This window comes from Schistocerca nitens, chromosome 12, assembly GCF_023898315.1.
Source record: "Schistocerca nitens isolate TAMUIC-IGC-003100 chromosome 12, iqSchNite1.1, whole genome shotgun sequence".
NCBI classification, from domain to species: Eukaryota; Metazoa; Arthropoda; class Insecta; order Orthoptera; family Acrididae; genus Schistocerca; species Schistocerca nitens.
This window is the reverse complement of record NC_064625.1, coordinates 193,995,232-194,014,492: the sequence shown is the minus strand read 5'-3', so window position 1 is coordinate 194,014,492 and position 19,261 is coordinate 193,995,232. Positions and strand designations below refer to the sequence as shown.

Below are 19,261 nucleotides of genomic sequence, written 5' to 3'. Positions count from 1 at the left end.
CAAAGTAGTCACCAGCGTCGTGTAGAACCCGTTGCCAGCGATATGGAAGGCGTAGTACACCGTTAGCAGAGCCTGTTCTGCTGAGGGTGCGGATGGAGCGGTCTAAAGTTACGGTGATTCTCGTATACGACTGTGATGGTGTTATCGTAACGCATTACGTTTTCACGGTAGACCGTCAATGGACAGTATTACTGTTCGTTTTTGGAGCATCACCTGCGACCAGCTCTGCGAAAGAAGCGGCGACACTTTCTGCGCAACCCACCCATCATTTTGCACGACAACGCGCGGGCGCGTACAGCGCAAGCTGTGGCTGCTCTGTTCGGTCGATGGGACTGGGAAATACTGTACCATCCACCACACTCTCCGGACTCAAGTCCTCGTGACTTTGATTTGATTCCGAGGACTTCGTGGCATTCTCTTCAGAACTGTTCCAGAGATTCGACAGGCAGTAGACCGCTCCATTCGCACCATCAACAGAACAGGCTCTGTTAACGGTATACTACACCTTCCACATCGCTGGCAACGGGTTCTACACGACGCTGGTGACTACTTTGAAGGACAGTAAACGGTGCAAGAGTGTAACTCTTTTGTATCCGTTGTGAATAAGTAGTTGCCACTATTTAAGTTCCAACCCTCGTATGTAGAAATAGCGTTTGAGACCTGGACAGGTCTACAAGAAGGTTTCACCCTACGGGTGCTGTTTCACGCATGTGCAAAATTTAATTGTTTTTGCTCTTTTTAAAAGAGCAGCAACCAGTTACCTTATGATTCGTGAAATAGTGCGGTAATGTGTGAGATCTTTATCAACACGGCATCCAGAGTCTAACAAAACGGTCGCGGCAGTCCGTCTTGTTTATGTGACCCACAGCGATAGCAGCGTCCCAAGCGGCTAGCAAGCAACAGTTCTAAACCGGATGAGTGCCAATACTAACATTTATGTTGATTTGCACATTTTTTACAATAGGAAGTGTATGTGGTGCTATAAAAATAGGCAACAACTAAAAAATGACACCACATTTGTCTTCTTTTACTCTCCTAAGTACGATGGGAGGTATGAAACGGTACATTACATGGCAGTTTATTTCCGATTCTCTTTTAATGTACAGGTATTTACTCAGTAATGTCGTTTTCGTTTATTAACAAGAAAGTGGCAGTAAACTGCAGGAAATATGGCATTATGCAGAAATACACTGAAGAGCCAAAGAAACTGGTACACTTGCCCTATACCGTGTAGGCCCCTCCCACGAGATCACACAAGTTCCGCAACTCGACGTGGAGTGGACACGACTGATGTCTGACGCAGTGCTGGAGGGAACTGAAACCGAGCATCCTGCAGGACTGTCCACAAATCCGTAAGAGTACGAGGGGTGGAGATCCCTTCTGCACAGCACGTTGCCAGACATCCCGGATATACTCAATAATATTCACGTCTGGGGAATTTGGTGGCCACCGGAAGTGTTTATAACCAGAAGAGTGTTCCTGGAGCCACTCTGTAGCAATTCTGGACGTTTGGGGTGTCGCACTGTCCTGCTGGAATTGCCCATCAGAATGCACAATGGACACAAATAGATGCAAGTAATGGTACAGCCTGCTTACGTACGTGTCACCTGTCAGAGTCGTCTCTAGACGTATCGGGTGTTCCGTACCACTCCGACTGCACGTGCCCCACACCATTACAGAGCCTCCATCGGCTCGAACAGTGTCCTGGATTCACGAGGGTGTCTGCGTACCCATTCACGTCCGTCCGGTCGATAGAATTTGAAACGAGACTCGTCCGACCGGGCGACACGTTTCCGGTCACCGACAGTCCAGTGTCGGTGTCGACGGGCCTACGGGGGAGGGGAGGGCTGGCAGCGGCACAATCCGCCGTTCTTCAGCCGAGTGGAAACTTATACGTAAGAAGGGCGGACAAAAGGGGGATATAGAAAGACAGTAAATGGAGGTAATGGAAGTTAAAATACACACTTAACATAAAAATAGGCTATCACGAAGTAGACGAAGTTAAGGAACTGTTATACTGTAGAAGCAAAATAATCCAAGATGGACGAAGCAGGAAGGATATGGGATGAGAAGTTCCGCCTTAAGCAAGACACCTTTTTTCTTTTGTTCCACCCACACATGTTTCAGCACTTTTGTGCTATCGTCACTGGGTTCTATTTTATTTTTAACTGTAAATTTGTTGTTGACATATTAACATTTGCGTCGTTTACAACATTATGTAAAAGTTGCATTTATAACTTAATTGGCGAAAAGTAAAGTACCTTACATTATGTTATTGTCCTCTTGTTTTGGTAGCTGTTATGCTACACAATATACAACTTGTCATCTGCAAACAGCAAAACGTAATTTATTTTCTGTTTGTTATGCATTTACGAACGTAACTAAGACTGCATCACGTTTTCTTTCTGTAACTTACAGTTTTGAAGTTGTGGTACGTTTTCCTGTGTTGTTGGCGAAGTAAATAGTTCAAATGGTTCAAATGGCTCTGAGCACTATGGGACTCAACTGCTGAGGTCATTAGTCCCCTAGAACTTAGAACTAGTTAAACCTAACTAACCTAAGGACATCACAAACAACCATGCCCGAGGCAGGATTCGAACCTGCGACCGTAGCGGTCTTGCGGTTCCAGACTGCAGCGCCTTTAACCGCACGGCTACTTCGGCCGGCAAGTAAATAGTGATACAGTCTTAGTTCCGTTCGTAAATGCATAACAAACAGAAAATAAATTACGTTTTGCTGTTTGCAGATGACAAGTTGTATATTGTGTAGCATAACAGCTACCAAAACACGAGGACAATAACATAATGTAAGGTATGTTACTTTTCGCCAATTAAGTTATAAATGCAGCTTTTACATAATGTTTTAAACGACGCAAATGTTAATATGTCAACAACAAATTTACAGTTAAAAATAAAATAGAACCCAGTGACGATAGCACAAAAGTGCTGAAACATGTGTGGGTGGAACAAAAGAAAAAAGGTGTCTTGCTTAAGGCGGAACTTCTCATCCCATTTTCTTAGCAAGCACGGAGACAAGAAGAAGAACTGCACCACAAGATGATTACAGGAAGCATGTATAAAGCAGACTAGCACGTGCAAAGAGGGTATTCCTGGCCAAGAGAAGATTCCTGCTATCAAATGCACGTCTCAGTTACAGGAATTTATTTCTGAGAGTGTGCATTTGGACCACAGCACTGTATGGTAGTGGATCAGGGACTGCGGTAAAACCGGAACAAAAGAGAATCGAAGCGTTGAGATGTGGTGGCCTAGAAGGATTTGAAAATTGGGTAGGCTGATGACGTAAGGAATGAGGAGGTTGTGCACAGAATCGACGAAAGCAGGAAGGCGTGGAAAACATAGGCAAGAAGAAGGGGATGATAAGACATGCCTTAAGTTGCTGGTTGCTGGGGTTGCGTTGGGGAAGGAGACCAGACAGCGAGGTCATCGGTCTCATCGGATTTGGGAAGGATGGGGAAGGAAGTCGGCCGTACCCTTTCAAAGGAACCATCCTGGCATTTGCCTAGAACGATTTAGGGAAATCACGGAAAAGCTAAATCAGGATGGCCGGACGCGGGATTGAACCGTCGTCCTCCCGAATGCGAGTCCAGTCCGTGTGTTAAGTCATCAGGGAATAACTTGCATAGTTAAAATGGCGCTAAGCACTAGAGGACTTAACATCTGAGGTCATCAGTCCCCTAGACTTAGAACTACTTAAACCTAACTAACCTAAGGACATCACGCACATCCGTGCCCGAGGCAGGATTCGAACCTGCGACCGTAGCAGCAGCGCGGTTCCGGACAAGCTCGTAGAACCGCTCGGCCACAGCGGCCGGCAACTTGCATAGTACCCGGGGGAGGTGTAGAGGATAAAAACTGTAGAGGAAGCCATAGACTGGTATACATCCAGCAAATAATCGACGGTGTGTGCAAGTACTTATCTGAAATAAAGAGCTCGGTATAGGGAACGAATTGGTTGGCGGTCGCATCGAACAAGCCAGAAGACTGATGACACTATTAAAAAAACACGCCACCGTCAGTGTCGGCTGAGATAAAAGGCTTGTCCCGCGGCGTCATTGCGTCCCGTTCGCTACAGGCTGGGGCGTAAAATTCCGCAAGATGGGGCCGCCGCTGTTGTTTTAATGGGAAGTGGAGATTGCCTTTTTATGCTCTCCGATCGCACCCTCGCGTCGGTCGACACCACAGCAGGCGGCTGCTGTGCACAGGGGCGAAAAATCACGGACAACGACTACCGCAGATACCCGCACGATGACCGCGTGGTTATCTCATGGCCACCAGCCGTAGGAGCGAAGCTCAGCTCGCGGAAAGCAGCGGCCGTTACCTGCGACGGCAGCCTCCCGTGCTGCCACCTATCGGTATCCACAAGCGACAGGATATTAGTTGCGGTGCTCGCGGCTAGACAGCAGCAGCAGTAAAAAGTTGTTTATTGTTTCGCATTACCTAGTTCCGCGAAGAAACATGAGAATAGCGACACTGCCAAAGCGAGATGAGCCACTTAATTCTAGTTTCATATCAGAATTGCCATAAGCAAACGGTAGTCTTAATCTATTGTGAAAAGAATGTTTCATACTCACCAGATTCTTTCTGTAATATACACCATATAAAGTGTCCAGTAGTACAAGTTTATATGTCAACTAGCTCTGCTGAAGATGAAGAAATTGATTAAATGAATGAGGAGATAAAAGATATTATTCAGGTAGTGAAGGGAGACGAAAATTTAATAGTCATGGGTGACTGGAATTCGTCAGTAGGAAAAGGGAGAGAAGGAAACATAGTAGGTGAATATGGATTGGGGGGAAGAAATGTAAGAGGAAGCCGCCTTGTAGAATTTTGCACAGAGCATAACTTAATCACAGCTAACACTTGGTTCAAGAATAATAAAAGAAGGCTGTATACGAGGAAGAAGCCTGGAGATACTGACAGGTTTCAGATAGATTATATAATGGTAAGACAGAGACTTAGGAACCAGGTTTTAAATTGTAAGACATTTCCAGGGGCAGATGTGGATTCTGACCACAATCTATTGGTTATGAACTGCAGATTGAAACTGAAGAAACTGCAAAAAGGTGGGAATTTAAGGAGATGGTACCTGGATAAACTGAAAGAACCAGAGGTTGTAGAGAGTTTCAGGGAGAGCATAAGGGAACAATTGACAGGAATGGGGGAAAGAAATACAGTAGAAGAAGAACGGGTAGCTCTGAGGGATGAAGTAGTGAAGACAGCAGAGGATCAAGTAGGTAAAAAGACAAGGGCTAATAGAAATCCTTGGGTAACGTAAGAAATATTGAATTTAATTGATGAAAGGAGAAAATATAAAAATGCAGTAAATGAAGCAGGCAAAAAGGAATACAAACGTCTCAAAAATGAGATCGACAGGAAGTGCAAAATGGCTAAGCAGGGATGGCTAGAGGACAAATGTAAGGATGTAGAGGCTTGTCTCACTAGGGTCAAGATAGATACTGCCTACAGGAAAATTAAACAGACCTTTGGAGAGAAGAGAACCACTTGTATGGATATCAAGAGCTCAGATGGCAACCCAGTTCTAAGCAAAGAAGGGAAGGCAGAAAGGTGGAAGGAGTATATAGAGGGTTTATACAAGGGCGATGTATTTCAGGACAATATTATGGAAATGGAAGAGGATGTACATGAAATGAAATGGGAGATAAGATACTGTGTGAAGAGTTTGACAGAGCACTGAAAGACCTGAGTCGAAACAAGGCCCCCGGAGTAGACAACATTCCATTAGAACTACTGACAACCTTGGGAAAGCCAGTCCTGACAAAACTCTACCATCTGGTGAACAAGATGTATGAGACAGGCGAAATACCCACAGACTTCAAGAAGAATATAATAATTCCAATCCCAAAGAAAGCAGGTGTTGACAGATGTCAAAATTACCGAACCATCAGTTTAATAAGTCACAGCTGCAAAATACTAACGCGAATTCTTTACAGATGAATGGAAAAACTGGTAGAAGGGGACCTCGGGGAAGATCAGTTTGGATTCCGTAGAAATGTTGGAACACGTGAGGCAATACTAACCTTACGACTTATCTTAGAAGAAAGATTAAGGTAAGGCAAACCTACGTTTCTAGCATTTGTAGACTTAGAGAAAGCTTTTGACAACGTTAACTGGAATACTCTCTTTCAAATTCTGAAGGTGGCCGGGGTAAAATACAGGGAACGAAAGGCTATTTACAATTTGTACAGAAACCAGATGGCAGTTATAAGAGTCGAGGGGCATGAAAGGGAAGCAGTGGTTGGGAAGGGAGTGAGACAGGGTTGTAGCCTCTCCCCGATGTTATTCAATCTATATATTGAGCAAGCAGGAAAGGAAACAAAAGAAAAATTCGGAGTAGGTATTAAAATTCATGGAGAAGAAGTAAAAACTTTGAGGTTCGCCGATGACATTTTAATTGTGTCAGAGACAGCAAAGGACTTGGAAGAGCAGTTGAACGGAATGGACAGTGGCTTGAAAGGAGGATATAAGATGAACATCAACAAAAGCAAGAGGATAATGGAATGTAGTCAAATTAAATCGGGTGATGCTGAGGGAATTAGATTAGGAAATGAGACACTTAAAGTAGTAAAGGAGTTTTGCTATTTGGGGAGCAAAATAACTGATGATGGTCGAAGTAGAGAGGATATAAAATGTAGACTGGCAATGGTAAGGAAAGCGTTTCTGAAGAAGAGAAATTTGTTAACATCGAGTATAGATTTACGTGTCAGGAAGTCGTTTCTGAAAGTATTTGTATGGAAGTGAAACATGGACGATAACCAGTTTGGACAAGAAGAGAATAGAAGCTTTCGAAATGTGTTGCTACAGAAGAATGCTGAAGATAAGGTGGGTAGATCACGTAACTAATGAGGAGGTATTGAATAGGATTGGGGAGAAGAGAAGTTTGTGGCACAACTTGACTAGAAGAAGGGATCGGTTGGTAGGACATGTTGTTTTAATGCATCAAGGGATCACAAATTTAGCATTGGAGGGCAGCGTGGAGGGTAAAAATCGTAGAGGGAGACCAAGAGATCAATACACTAAGCAGATTCAGAAGGATGTAGGTTGCAGTAGGTACTGGGAGATGAAGAAGCTTGCACAGGATAGAGTAGCATGGAGAGCTGCATCAAACCAGTCTCAGAACTGAAGACCACAACAACAACAACAACAACAAAGTGTCCACACCCATAGAAGACTAGAATTTGTTTTATAAATATAGTGCAACACATGATTAACCACACGTTACGTCTTTCGACTAGAGTTGGTTTAACACAATTATTTTTCCCGATTCGATTCCTACGATTCAATCTCACATTGCGAATCGATTCCTACGATTCATTCTAGTCTGCGATGCCACGATTCTTACGGAATGCAAAAAGTTCTACATCTTACTCACAGATGGCAGGACATGTCTGAAATTGTCAATGGGGTTAGAATCGAACTGTGTTTATTTATGAGTAAACATGTATATGACTTTACAAGTGTGATTCTCGATTTATACGTGTAATGCCTTAATTGAAGAAAGGTCACGTTTGATTTGATTGCAAGTATTGTTTTATTTCAGTATGCCGGGAAAGAGGAGTCGATTTGTGCAAAGGTGGTGCAAAATTACGTGGTATGCCAGGTTGGTTGTGTGGCTTGAACGTATCTAACTACAGACGTCTGTTTTATAGTAACAACTAAAACTATGTAGGTGAACTCAAAAAGCAAAAACCAGTCTAAATACAAAATTTCATCCAAATCGTTGGGGCCGTTTTCGAGATACGCTTAAATATAATACATAATTCAAGTGCTATTGCTCGTGTGTAAAGAAGGTGTGTGTGTTTTGCATTGCATCTGCAACAAATAAGAGGTACGTATTTATTCATCATACTTGGATTTCTTGATTTTAATGATGGGAAGCTGTGTACTCGCTGTATATCGTTTCTGTCGTCACTAGTTCGTGTATTATTCGCGCAAACTAAGCTGACGTCGGCGACAGTAAATGGGAAATGCCTTTACGCCCGTTCCCGTCAGCCACCGCCAAGTGCCAGCTTGGTGTTCACGAGTAATATGACGGCCCACGAACTTCGTTTGTTCCTTCCGAGCTTCCTTTGTTCCCACGCATCCTACACTTGACTGCCATCTGGCGGTCGTAATCATTCGGCACGACTCGGCATGATTCGGAAGTTGTTTTCAAAGCATAGCGATGAATCGTTGGAACTTGGAATCGTCACGACTCTGAAACACCCAATCGTTCTTGCGAATATTTTGAACGACGATTCGTCCGTATCACGATTCGAATCTTACGATTCTTTATTTAGAGTCGTTCAAATGGACGACCCTTTCACGAATCGCCACAACTCTACTTTCGACTAGGTTTTCGCAATGTTGTGTTGAATGAGACGCTTTCTGTGCGTAGAGAAGACAATTCGTGGATATAGACCACCGCAAATGCCCGCACGATGATCGATGTACTGTGTGGTTATGTCTTGACCATTAGCTGTTTCAGCGAAGCCACAGTGAAAACGGCAGTCTCGCGAGGATATGAGTTAATTTACGCAATCGTCTCTCGGCGACCAGTTAGTCTGCGTTCACAGTGGCACCGACAACGGTCGTCAGACGCCGTCGCCAGAGGTAGCCTGCGTCCGACCTCTTCCGTCAGTTTTTGGCGAGGAGGTTAGGTTAGGTTGTAATCCACCGTTATGTACGAAGTAGGTTAGATTTTTAATCTCCAACGTGGGATGGATACCACGAAGTCTCTGTGCTTGGAGACGAGTACAGTAATGCAGCGTTCGCTATTAAAAAGACGCCGAATGCGTGTGGATGAGTTGTATCTCTCTCGAAAACATCGTGACGATTACTGTACACTCTGCCGTCAGTTATCGGAATAAGCAGACAAGTTATGTGAGGTGACACGAGAAACGTTCTGTTACACTCACAATATGAGTCATGGTGACCCATAAAAGTTAAGATGACAAACAAACTTGTTTTGCTATATTAATTTGAAATTCTTCAGGCATACGTCAATTAATCTTCAATGACTGTAGTTCAGCATACGTGCGAAATACAGTATAAAGTTTAGGATATGATGCTGTGAACACCTAAAGCGCTGAAAAGTGGAAACACGTATACCTCATTTACAAACCACCCCACTGGCAAAAAACTCCAGTAAGCAGTAATAATAATTTTTAGGCTGCTTCACAACTGCCTATCACAACGCAAAAAAGATCCAGTACAGTAACTATAAGCGTAAGATATACCACCCTTCTAACTTGGACAAATTATTTTTTAAGATTATAATTGACGCCTAAAATTTCCAATAAAATTTTTGCCTCCTTGTTCTTTTTTCTAATAAACCAGCTCTCTATGCGGCAGAAACACTTTAACAAGAAATGGAGATCTTGAGAAACTAGAAAAGGTCGAAAGAAGAATTTTAAGGAAAATACTGGGAGCTAAAAGAAACGATAATGCTGAATACAGGTTAAGACCAAACAGAGAGCTATATCTGAAAACGGAGAAACTAACTGATGTAATGAGGAAGAGGAGACTACAGTTTTTTGGGCATATATTCAGAATGGATAACAACAGACTAACCAAGCGGATATTCACATTACTCAATAGCTACAAATCCAAGCCAGCATGGTTCATAGAGACTGAAAAGGACACTGAAAATGCTGGAGTTACAATAGACACAATAGAAAACAGAACACATTTCAGAAAGGCAGTTCAAAAGGCAGAATTTCAGGAGAGAAAGAAAATAACTAGACGAAAGTGGACTCAAGAAGAAAGGGAGCAACACTCTAAAAGGATAAAGGAAATTTGGAAACTGAAAAAATCTAATACAATGAAGAGTAGCCAAAGTTGATTCATCGTACCCTCCAAATGGATTATTCGAAGGAAAAAAAAAACCAGCGATTTAACCCCATAGATTTCGAGCTATATTCAGTTTTTGATACTTCTCATCTTCATGATGCCACAAGTTTACTCTGCCTTGGAGTAAAGTTATCAGTTTCTCACCGTCCATACACTGATGATTCAGAGCATTAGTCACTAGAGGGAGTTGCCACCTTGCTATGACGTCACATTCAGTCACGTCCCAGATGTGTTCGATCGGGGTCAGATCTGGCGAGCTAGGTGGCCAGTACAATCAGTTGGACCTCACCTCTTCCTTGAACCACTGCACCAAATTTCTGGCCTTTGACACGGTGCAATATCTTGTTGAAAAATCCCAATACCGTCGGGAAACAGGATCGTCATGCGAAGGCCGTCACGGTGCCTTGCGCTAGCTTCATTGGACCGTTGGATGGCGACGTGAATGTTCTCCAGAGCATCACGGAGCCGCCGCCATTTTGTCTCCGTCCCACAGTACAGATGTGAAGGAGCTCCCATCGGCACGCTTAGTAAGGTGTCGGGACTGACCAGCCCGTGCAACGTCTAGCGTGTCATCTCAGCCGATGTGTTGTTAACATTGGCACGTGCACAGCTCGTCGGTTGTCGAGACCCATCATTATTAGTGTTTGGTGCGCTGTGTGTTCAGGCACACTTGTACTCTGCCCAGCATTACAGTCTAATGTTAGTTCCGCCAAAGTTCGCCGTCTGTACTGTTTTACCGGTCTGCCTAGATTATGTCCTACAACTGTAATCACGGGTGGCCGCGATACCTCGCGACGTGTGGACGTGGTTTCACCTCGGTTTCGCTGCGTGTCGAATACACTCACCACAGCACTCCTCGAACACTCGGAAGGTGCAGTTCCCGAAATGGTCGTGGCCAAATCAGGTGGGCCCTGGATGTGGTGGCCAGCGGAATTGTTTAAACTCAGAAGAGAATTCCTGAAGCCACTTTGTAGCAATTCTTGTTGTTTGGCGTGTCGCATTGTCCTGCTGAAATTGCCCAAGTCCGTCGGAATGCACAATCGACATGAATGGATGCAAGTGGTCAGACAGGATGCTTACGGACGTGTCACCCGCCAGAGTCGTATCTAGACGCATCAGGGGTCTCATATCGCTCCAACTGCACACGCCGCACACCATTACAGAGCTTCCACTAGTTCATGGATTCATAAGGTTCTCTCCATACCCGCACACGTACATCTACATCTACATACATACTGCTCAATCCACCATACGGTGCGTGGCGGAAGGTACCTCGTACCTCAACTAGCATCTTCTCTCCCTGTTCCAAACAGAACGAGGGAAAAACGACAGCCTATATGCCTCTGTACGAGCCCTAATCTCCATTATCTTATATTTGTGGTCTTTCCGTGAAATGTAAGTTGGCGGCAGTAAAACTGTACTGCAGTCAGCCTCAAATGCTGGTTCTCCAAATTTCCTCAGTAGCGATTCACTAAAACAACACCTCCTTTCCTCTAGAGACCCACCCGAGTTCCTGAAGCATTTCCGTAACACTCGCGTGATGATCAAACCTACCAGAAACAAATCTAGCAGCCCACCTCTGAACTGCTTCTATGTCCTCCCTCAATCCGACCTCATAGGGATCCCAAACGCTCGAGCAGTATTCAAGAATAGGTCGTATTAGTGTTTTATAAGCGGTCTTCTTTACAGATGAACCACATCTTTCCAGAATTCTACCAATGAACCGAAGACGACTATCCGCCTACCCCACAACTGCCATTACATGCTTGTCCCGCTTCATATCGCTCTGCAATGTTACGCCCAAATATTTAATCGACGTGACTGTGTCAAGCACTATACTACTAAAGCAGTATTCAAGCATTACGGGATTCTTTTTCCTATTCATCTGCATTGATTTGCATTTATCTGTTTTTATAGTTAGCTGCCATTCTTTACACCAATCACAAATCCTGTCCAGGTCATCTTCTATCCTCCTGCAGTCACTCAACGACGACACCTTCCCGTACATCACAGCATCATCAGCAAACAGCCGCACATTGCTATCCACCCTATCCAAAGATCATTTATGTAGATAGAAAACAACAGCGGACCTACCACACTTCCCTGGGGCACGCCAGATGATACCCTCACCTCCGATGAACACTCACCATCGAGGACAACGTACTGGGTTCTATTACTTAATTCTTAAGAAGACTTCGAGCCACTCACATATTTGGGAACCAATCGCATACGCCCCTACCTTAGTTAGGAGTCTGCAGTGGGGCACGTACATCTGCTCGATGGAATTTCAAACAAGGCTCATCAACAGTACAATGTCGGTGTTCATGGGCCCAGGCGAGGCGTAAAGCTTTCAGTGATGAAGTCGTCGAGGGTAGAGGAGTGGCCGTTCGGCTCAGAAAGCCCATATCTATGATGTTTCGTTGAATGGTTCGCACGCTGGCACTTGTTGATGGCCGAGGACTGAAATCTGGAGCAATTTACGGAAGGGTTGCACTTCTGTCACTTTGAACGATTCTCTTTAGTCTTCGTCGGAGCAGTTCTTGCAGGATGTTTTTGCGGCCGCAGCGATGTCGGAGATTTGATGTTTTACCGGATTCCTGACATGCACGGTACACTCGTGTAATGTTCTTACGGGAAAATGCCCACTTCGTCGCTCCCTCGGAGATGCTGTGGGATTAGCCGAGCGGTCTGAGGCGCTGCAGTCATGGACTGTGCGGCTGGTCCCGGCGGAGGTTCGAGTCCTCCCTCGGGCATGGGTGTGTGTGTTTGTCCTTAGGATAATTTAGGTTAAGTAGTGCGTAAGCTTAGGGACTGATGACCTTAGCAGATAAGTCCCATAAGATTTCACACACATTTGAACATTTGAGATGCTGTGTCATGGGTTGTGCGCCGACTATAACACCACGTTCAAACTCACTCACATCTTCGTAACCTGCCATTGTAGCAGCAGCAACCTATCTAACAACTGCGCGAGACACTTGTTGTCTTATATAGGCGTTGCCGTATTCTGTCTGTTTAAATATCTGTGTATTTGAATACGCATGCCTATAGCAGTTTCTTTGGCGCATCAGTCCCTGGGAGAAAGGGGTCTTAAAATCGGACAGATGGATGGACGACGCAATTATTTGGTAAAGGTTCCGTGTTTATCGACTGAGGTGCGAAACGCCGAAAATAAGGTATAGCAACTCCAAAAGAAAAAAAGAAATCGAGTGCCTCGGTTTGACGCGTCCCGGTTTCAGATTAATTCGCCGAGGTTGACGGCTAAACGTGGGCGGGGCACGGAACGTGTAGCGCCTTCGCTGGGTATGTATACGCCAAACAAACAGATTTTAATGAGAATGCGGATCGCGCCTTCCTGCAAACATTCGCGAGCCGACGAGCGCTCCGGCGTAAACTGTATGGGCTTTTCTGACAGGTCGCCTCCAGCCGAGAATAGAGCAGCCGCAGACCGGCGGCGGGGGGGGGGGGGGGGCGGGGGGCGGGCCTGGGGACAAAGGAAGCCGCGTGGCCGCCCCGCCCGCCGGCGACGTTTCCGGCTCTGCAGCCTCGTGTTGCACAGCCAGGCGGGCCACTGTTGCCCGCCAGTACACAACTGTTCAGCACGAGTTGGCTCAAATGGCTCTGAGCACTATGGGACTCAACTGCTGCGGTCATCAGTCCCCTAGAACTTAGAACTACTTAAACCTAACTAACCTAAGGACATCACACACAGCCATGCCCGAGGCAGGATTCGAACCTGCGACCGTAGCAGTCGCACGGTTCCGAACTGCGCGCCTAGAACCGCGAGACCACCGCGGCCGGCTCAGCACGAGTGTTCGAGAGACAGCCAAGTGGAAAGCGAGCGCCCACCACCCTGGGACCCTGGACTGGCTCCGTCCAAACGTGGTCGACACTCGCCTCAAGATGTTTACCCCACTGGAAGGCGACGCGATCATACGATACTATACTGTTTTGTTCCGGAGAACGATGCAAATTTCCTTCGGACGTGCACGCGTGTCAGAAGTTACAGGCGCTGCGGCGACTGTAGCCGTTATGAAAGACGGTGTCCGCCGCCGGTAGCTGAGTGGTAAGCGCGACAGAATGTCAATCCTAAAGGCCCGGGTTCGATTCCCGGCTGGGTCGGAGATTTTCTCCGCTCAGGGACTGGGTGTTGTGTTGTTCTAATCGTCATCATTTCATCCCCATCGACGCGCAAGTCGCCGAAGTGGCGTCAAATCGAAAGACTTGCACCCGGCGAACGGTCTACCCGACGGGAGGCCCTAGTCACACGACATTCATTCGTCATTCATGAAAGACATTACTTTTATTCGCATTTGCGATTGTGGACGACAATCATCTGTAGAATGAAATGACGACAATGAAATATGTGCCAGACCTTGACTGTCGAACCTGCATTTCCCGCTAATCCCGGGCGGCCGCCTCACCTTTTTTTTTTTTTTATTTTGTTCGGTATTGTTCGTTGGGTTTGTTCGGGGCGAATGTCCCACCATACCAGTTGAAGTTCACCGTTGATCCATTAGGGGGGGGGGGGGGGTAGGACGTGAAACGGGCCACCTTGGAGCAGGAGAGGCACCACAGGACATTTTAATTTTCACTGTCTATACTTTTACAAGTAAATTCCTAAAACTTTGTCAGCATGACCAGGAAGGATTCAGGATTCAGACTCGTAGCAGCGGAAGTTCGAAAACATAACAAAATAATTTTTTTACATGTGAAATTTCATCCTTTTTTCACTTACTATTGGCTGCATTTGTTGCTATAGGTACACTTTTCTTCATAAGTAAGAGAGACTGTTCGATGAATTTTGCACAGCATACAAACCATACTTAAAGGTATCTGAAACTCTAGAATCTATTTAATTTATGAAAAATGAATGAGCTATTACGTTTTAAACTTTATGTTTAGAAAAAAATCAAATTTTGTAGTTAATTCTCTCAATTTTTACCACAGTTTTTAATAGATTTGGAAAGCTCTAGAGTTTCATACACCTGTAAGTATGGTTTGTATACTGTGCAAAATTCATCAAAGAATCTCTCTTACTTGGAAAGAAAAATGTACATATAGCAACTAATGCAGCCAACAGTAAGTGAAAAAATGATGAAATTTCATATCTAAAAAAAATTTTATTTTCTTATGTTTTTGCACTTCCACTGCTATGAGTGTGAATCCTGAATCCTTCCTGCTCACGCTGACAAAGTTTCATGAATTTATTTGTAAAACTCGGTGTTTTTTATTACAGAGGGGAGCAGCCAACCCTCTGACAGAACACGCAGAGCTACCGCGCCGGCCACACCGTTAGGCTGCCCGAGCACGACTTACGGCGAGCCCAGACTTCCCCATGTCGTCATCATACAGGAGGGTCGCCCATTAAGTAACGCCCCACATTTTTTTTAAAACCCATTAATGTACGTAGACAAACGTCTTTGTTGGTGCTTCACATCTGACGTTTGTTCTGTGCACCAGTGATGTTTCCAACCGTTCTGGTAGATGGCAGAGCTGTAGTACAGCGTCAAAATGGCGTCTATATACGACTGACGTTACAAGCAGCGTGCTGTTATTGAATTCTTGTGTGCAGGAAAAGAAACGGTGGTGAACATCCGTAAACATTTGTGTGCAGTGTACGGCGACGCTGCAGTTGATAGGAGTGCAGTGACAGTGGGCGATGAGGTGGGTGAAGCAAGGTACGGCCTCAGGAGATGCAGAACCGGAGCTCCACGATCAGCCACACACTCGGGACGCCCTGTCACATCGTTGCCTCATCCATCCTGCAGTCCACACCTGGCAGCCTCGGACTTCCATCTCTCTGGACCACTCAAAGATTCTCTGCGGGGAACGCACTTCGAAGGTGACGGAGAGTCTTTGTCAGTCGTGCAGTGAAAACACGGCCGCGTCTACAAGACAAGAGCTTTTACCGGCAGGGAATACATGCTTAGATTAAATTAGATTTACTTTCATTCCAATTCATCCGTAGTGAGGAGGTCCTCCACGATGTGGAACATGTCAGAAAAACAACAGTACATGACAAATATTTATAACTCAAACAAATAAGCTAATGCACCATTCCACAGGTGATCACTATATGATCACTATATGAAAAAATCATTTTACAAATACTAATGGCCGGCTGGTGTGGCCGTGTGGTTCTAGGCGCTTCAGTCTGAAACCGCGTGACCGCTACGGTTACAGATTCGAATCCTGCCCCGGGCATGGATGTGTGTGATGTCCTTAGGTTAGTTAGGTTTAAGTACTTCTAAGTTCTAGGGGACTGATGACCTCAGATGTTAAGTCCCATAGTGCTCAGAGCCATTTGAACCATTCTGAACAAATACTAATGCACTGAATTTAAAATAAAAAAAGTTTATTTATTTATTTATTTATAAGGTAATAAACGTGTAATACAACTACTATAATACTTATTTACAATGAACACATTACTGCACTGAAATTGTGTAGAAGTTATATTGTACATATATATAACTGTTACTGCACGTTTTTGTGCCCAGAAAACTTTAGCTTGGCTTGATGAGTTACCCCAAAAAATAATCCCATATGACATTATGGAATGAAAGTAAGCATAGTATGCCAGCTATTTCATTTTTATATCCCCCATGTCTCACACAATTCGCATTGCAAATAGAGATTTGTTAAGACGCTTCAGCAGTTCTGTGGTGTGCTTTTCCCAGTTGAATTTATTATCCAGTTGTAATCCCAAGAATTTAACACTGTCCACTTATTCTATGTGCTTGTCATCATTGTTGTTGTTGTGGTCTTCAGTCCTGAGACTGGTTTGATGCAGCTCTCCATGCTACTCTATCCTGTGCAAGCTTCTTCATCATATGTTAGGCATATACTCGTGGGACACCCCTTACAAGTTCTGAACTGCATGTAGTGTGTTTTTTCAAAGTTCAGTGACAAGCAATTGGCTAGGAACCAGTGATTAATGTCCAAAAATATTTCATTACCTGATCTTTCTGAGACTACACTTGATCTGCTATTTATTGCAATGTTTGTATTATCGGCAAACAAAACGAACCTGGCATCTGGTAATGTTACTGATGAAAGGTCATTGATATACACAAGAAAAAGTAATGGCCCTAAAATGGAACCTTGTGGGACCCCACATGTAATTAGATCACATTTGGATGACGCCTGATAGCTTGGTAGATGCTCTTCCAGAACGCCGGCGTACGGCCATAGAGCGTGATGAAGACTAGGTAGAGAAATAGGGCACAGACAAGACATGTTGATGTATATTGTCACCAAATTCTGACTCTTAACAATAAATATGTTCTGAGAAAAATGTGGGGCATTGTTTCTTAAAGGACCCTCCTACATTCCCGCACAGGGGAGACATTTTGCTTCAGTCGCTTCCCCGGAGTACAGGCTGTAGACATGCGGTTGGCGACGGATGGAAGTTTCGGTGTGGCCTGGGTCGCGCTCGGATATCCAGATGCTGAGGTGGCCGGGCGCCGAAAGCGCGAAATCCGGTTTCGAGTACCGGTCCGGCACAAATTTTCGTCAACGTCATTCCATTATATAGCTGATGATTATCCATATTCGCATTTTGCGGACACATTTAATAGAAACTTCCTGGCAGATTAAAACTGTGTGCCCGACCGAGACTCGAACTCGGGACCTTTGCCTTTCGCGGGCAAGTGCTCTACCAACTGAGCTACCGAAGCACGACTCACGCCCGGTACTCACAGCTTTACTTCTGCCAGTACCTCGTCTCCTACCTTCCAAACTTTACAGAAGCTCTCCTGCGAACCTTGCAGAACTAGCACTCCTGAAAGAAAGGATATTGCGGAGACATGGCTTAGCCACAGCCTGGGGGATGTTTCCAGAATGAGATTTTCACTCTGCAGCGGAGTGTGCGCTGATATGAAGCTGTGAGTACCGGGCGTGAGTCGTGCTTCGGTAGCTCAGTTGGTAGAGCACTTGCCCGCGAAAGGCAAAGGTCCCGAGTTCGAGTCTCGGTCGGGCACACAGTTTTAATCTGCCAGGAAGTTTCATATCAGCGCACACTCCGCTGCAGAATGAAAATCTCATTCTGGAAACATTTAATAGAGATCAATCCTTGTTTCGTAGAACGCGGTTGGCCGCTGACGGATGCACAACGGCACGTACTCTCCAACTTCCCCGTCCGACTGAAACCGACGTGCAAGCACGTCATCAAAGATGTGAACCTGTACACACACAGAAAGATCCGCGCTGTACCGAAGGTCGTTGCGGTGTTTCCCAAGCAAATCACAGAAGTGTAGCCTTTGTCTCTTTTTCAGTGTCGGGTCGGGCATTATGGTGCGACAGGGCGATTCCGTCCGACATCACTCCTGGGCCTTTTGGCTGAACTGCTGGAAGTACTGCTTTATCGTATTCACGCATGTCAATCAGTGGTTGGAACAACCGAATTGATTGAGTCGGTTGTAGTTTTACGCATCAGAAGAATTATTCATTCACTCTTCTGAGTGAGACCGTGCCGTGGGAGCAAGTGACTGGAAACAATCGACGCAGTCGGGCGCTTCCGAGGTCGATCGTGCTGCAACCGTCGAGTTAATATTGTCGACTGCACGCTGTAATAGTGTGCCGTTGCCGTTGCCGTTACTGCCACTGCGATACTTGCTTCTTAATGAGTGCCAACAAAGAGCATCCGGTACACTTTTTCGTTCATGTTTATGAATCCGCGTTTCCTTAGTCGTGAACTTTGTGTCTCGATCAAAATGCCGATAAAGTCAACGGTGTGCGGGTAGAAGCAGTGATACGACTGGATAGAAAGTGATACTCAATACCATCCAGTGCGACACACACTATCTGCGAGGATGATACGTACTATAAAAATATATTAATAAAAGAAGCCAAAAAAACTTAACGAACGCTAAATACAGGGTGTATCAAAAACAATCATCTGATTTTTAAAAAATCGTAACTATTATGTTATTTCAGGTATGTGCGTGAACAACGTACTGTTGGAGAGAGCAAACTCTCGAGTTTTATACGGTTCCCGCTAGGTAGCAGCAGTGTGCGCCCACTTCAGTTCTAATAAAAACTATGTCGGGACAACAGAAAGCGTTTTGTGTTCTGCATTTTGCGCCGTGCGGATCAATAATAATTGTTCAGCGTGACTTTCGTATTAGGTATGGTATGGGTCCTCCTGCAGCGCAGATCATTAGACGGTAGAATGAACAGTTCCGAGAAACACGTTGTTTGTGCAGAGGCAAATCGCCGGGCCGTCTCCGAGTGTCTGACACAGACGTCGAACGCGTCCACCACAGTTTCACAAGAAGACCGCAGAAATCCGTTCGCCGTGCAACTCGATTTGCCCCCGATGTCCGTCTGGCGTGTGTTGCGTCGACGTTTACACATGGAACTGTACAAAATTCATCTACTGCAGGCTC

General features: G+C 45.2%; 1 protein-coding gene across 1 annotated transcript in view; it reads left to right on the top strand.

The window, feature by feature from the left end:
• The window catches only part of LOC126214861 (calexcitin-2-like), a 425,189-nt gene that overhangs the window by 297,841 nt on the left and 108,087 nt on the right, over positions 1-19,261 (top strand). The gene's annotated exons all lie outside the window — the stretch shown is intronic.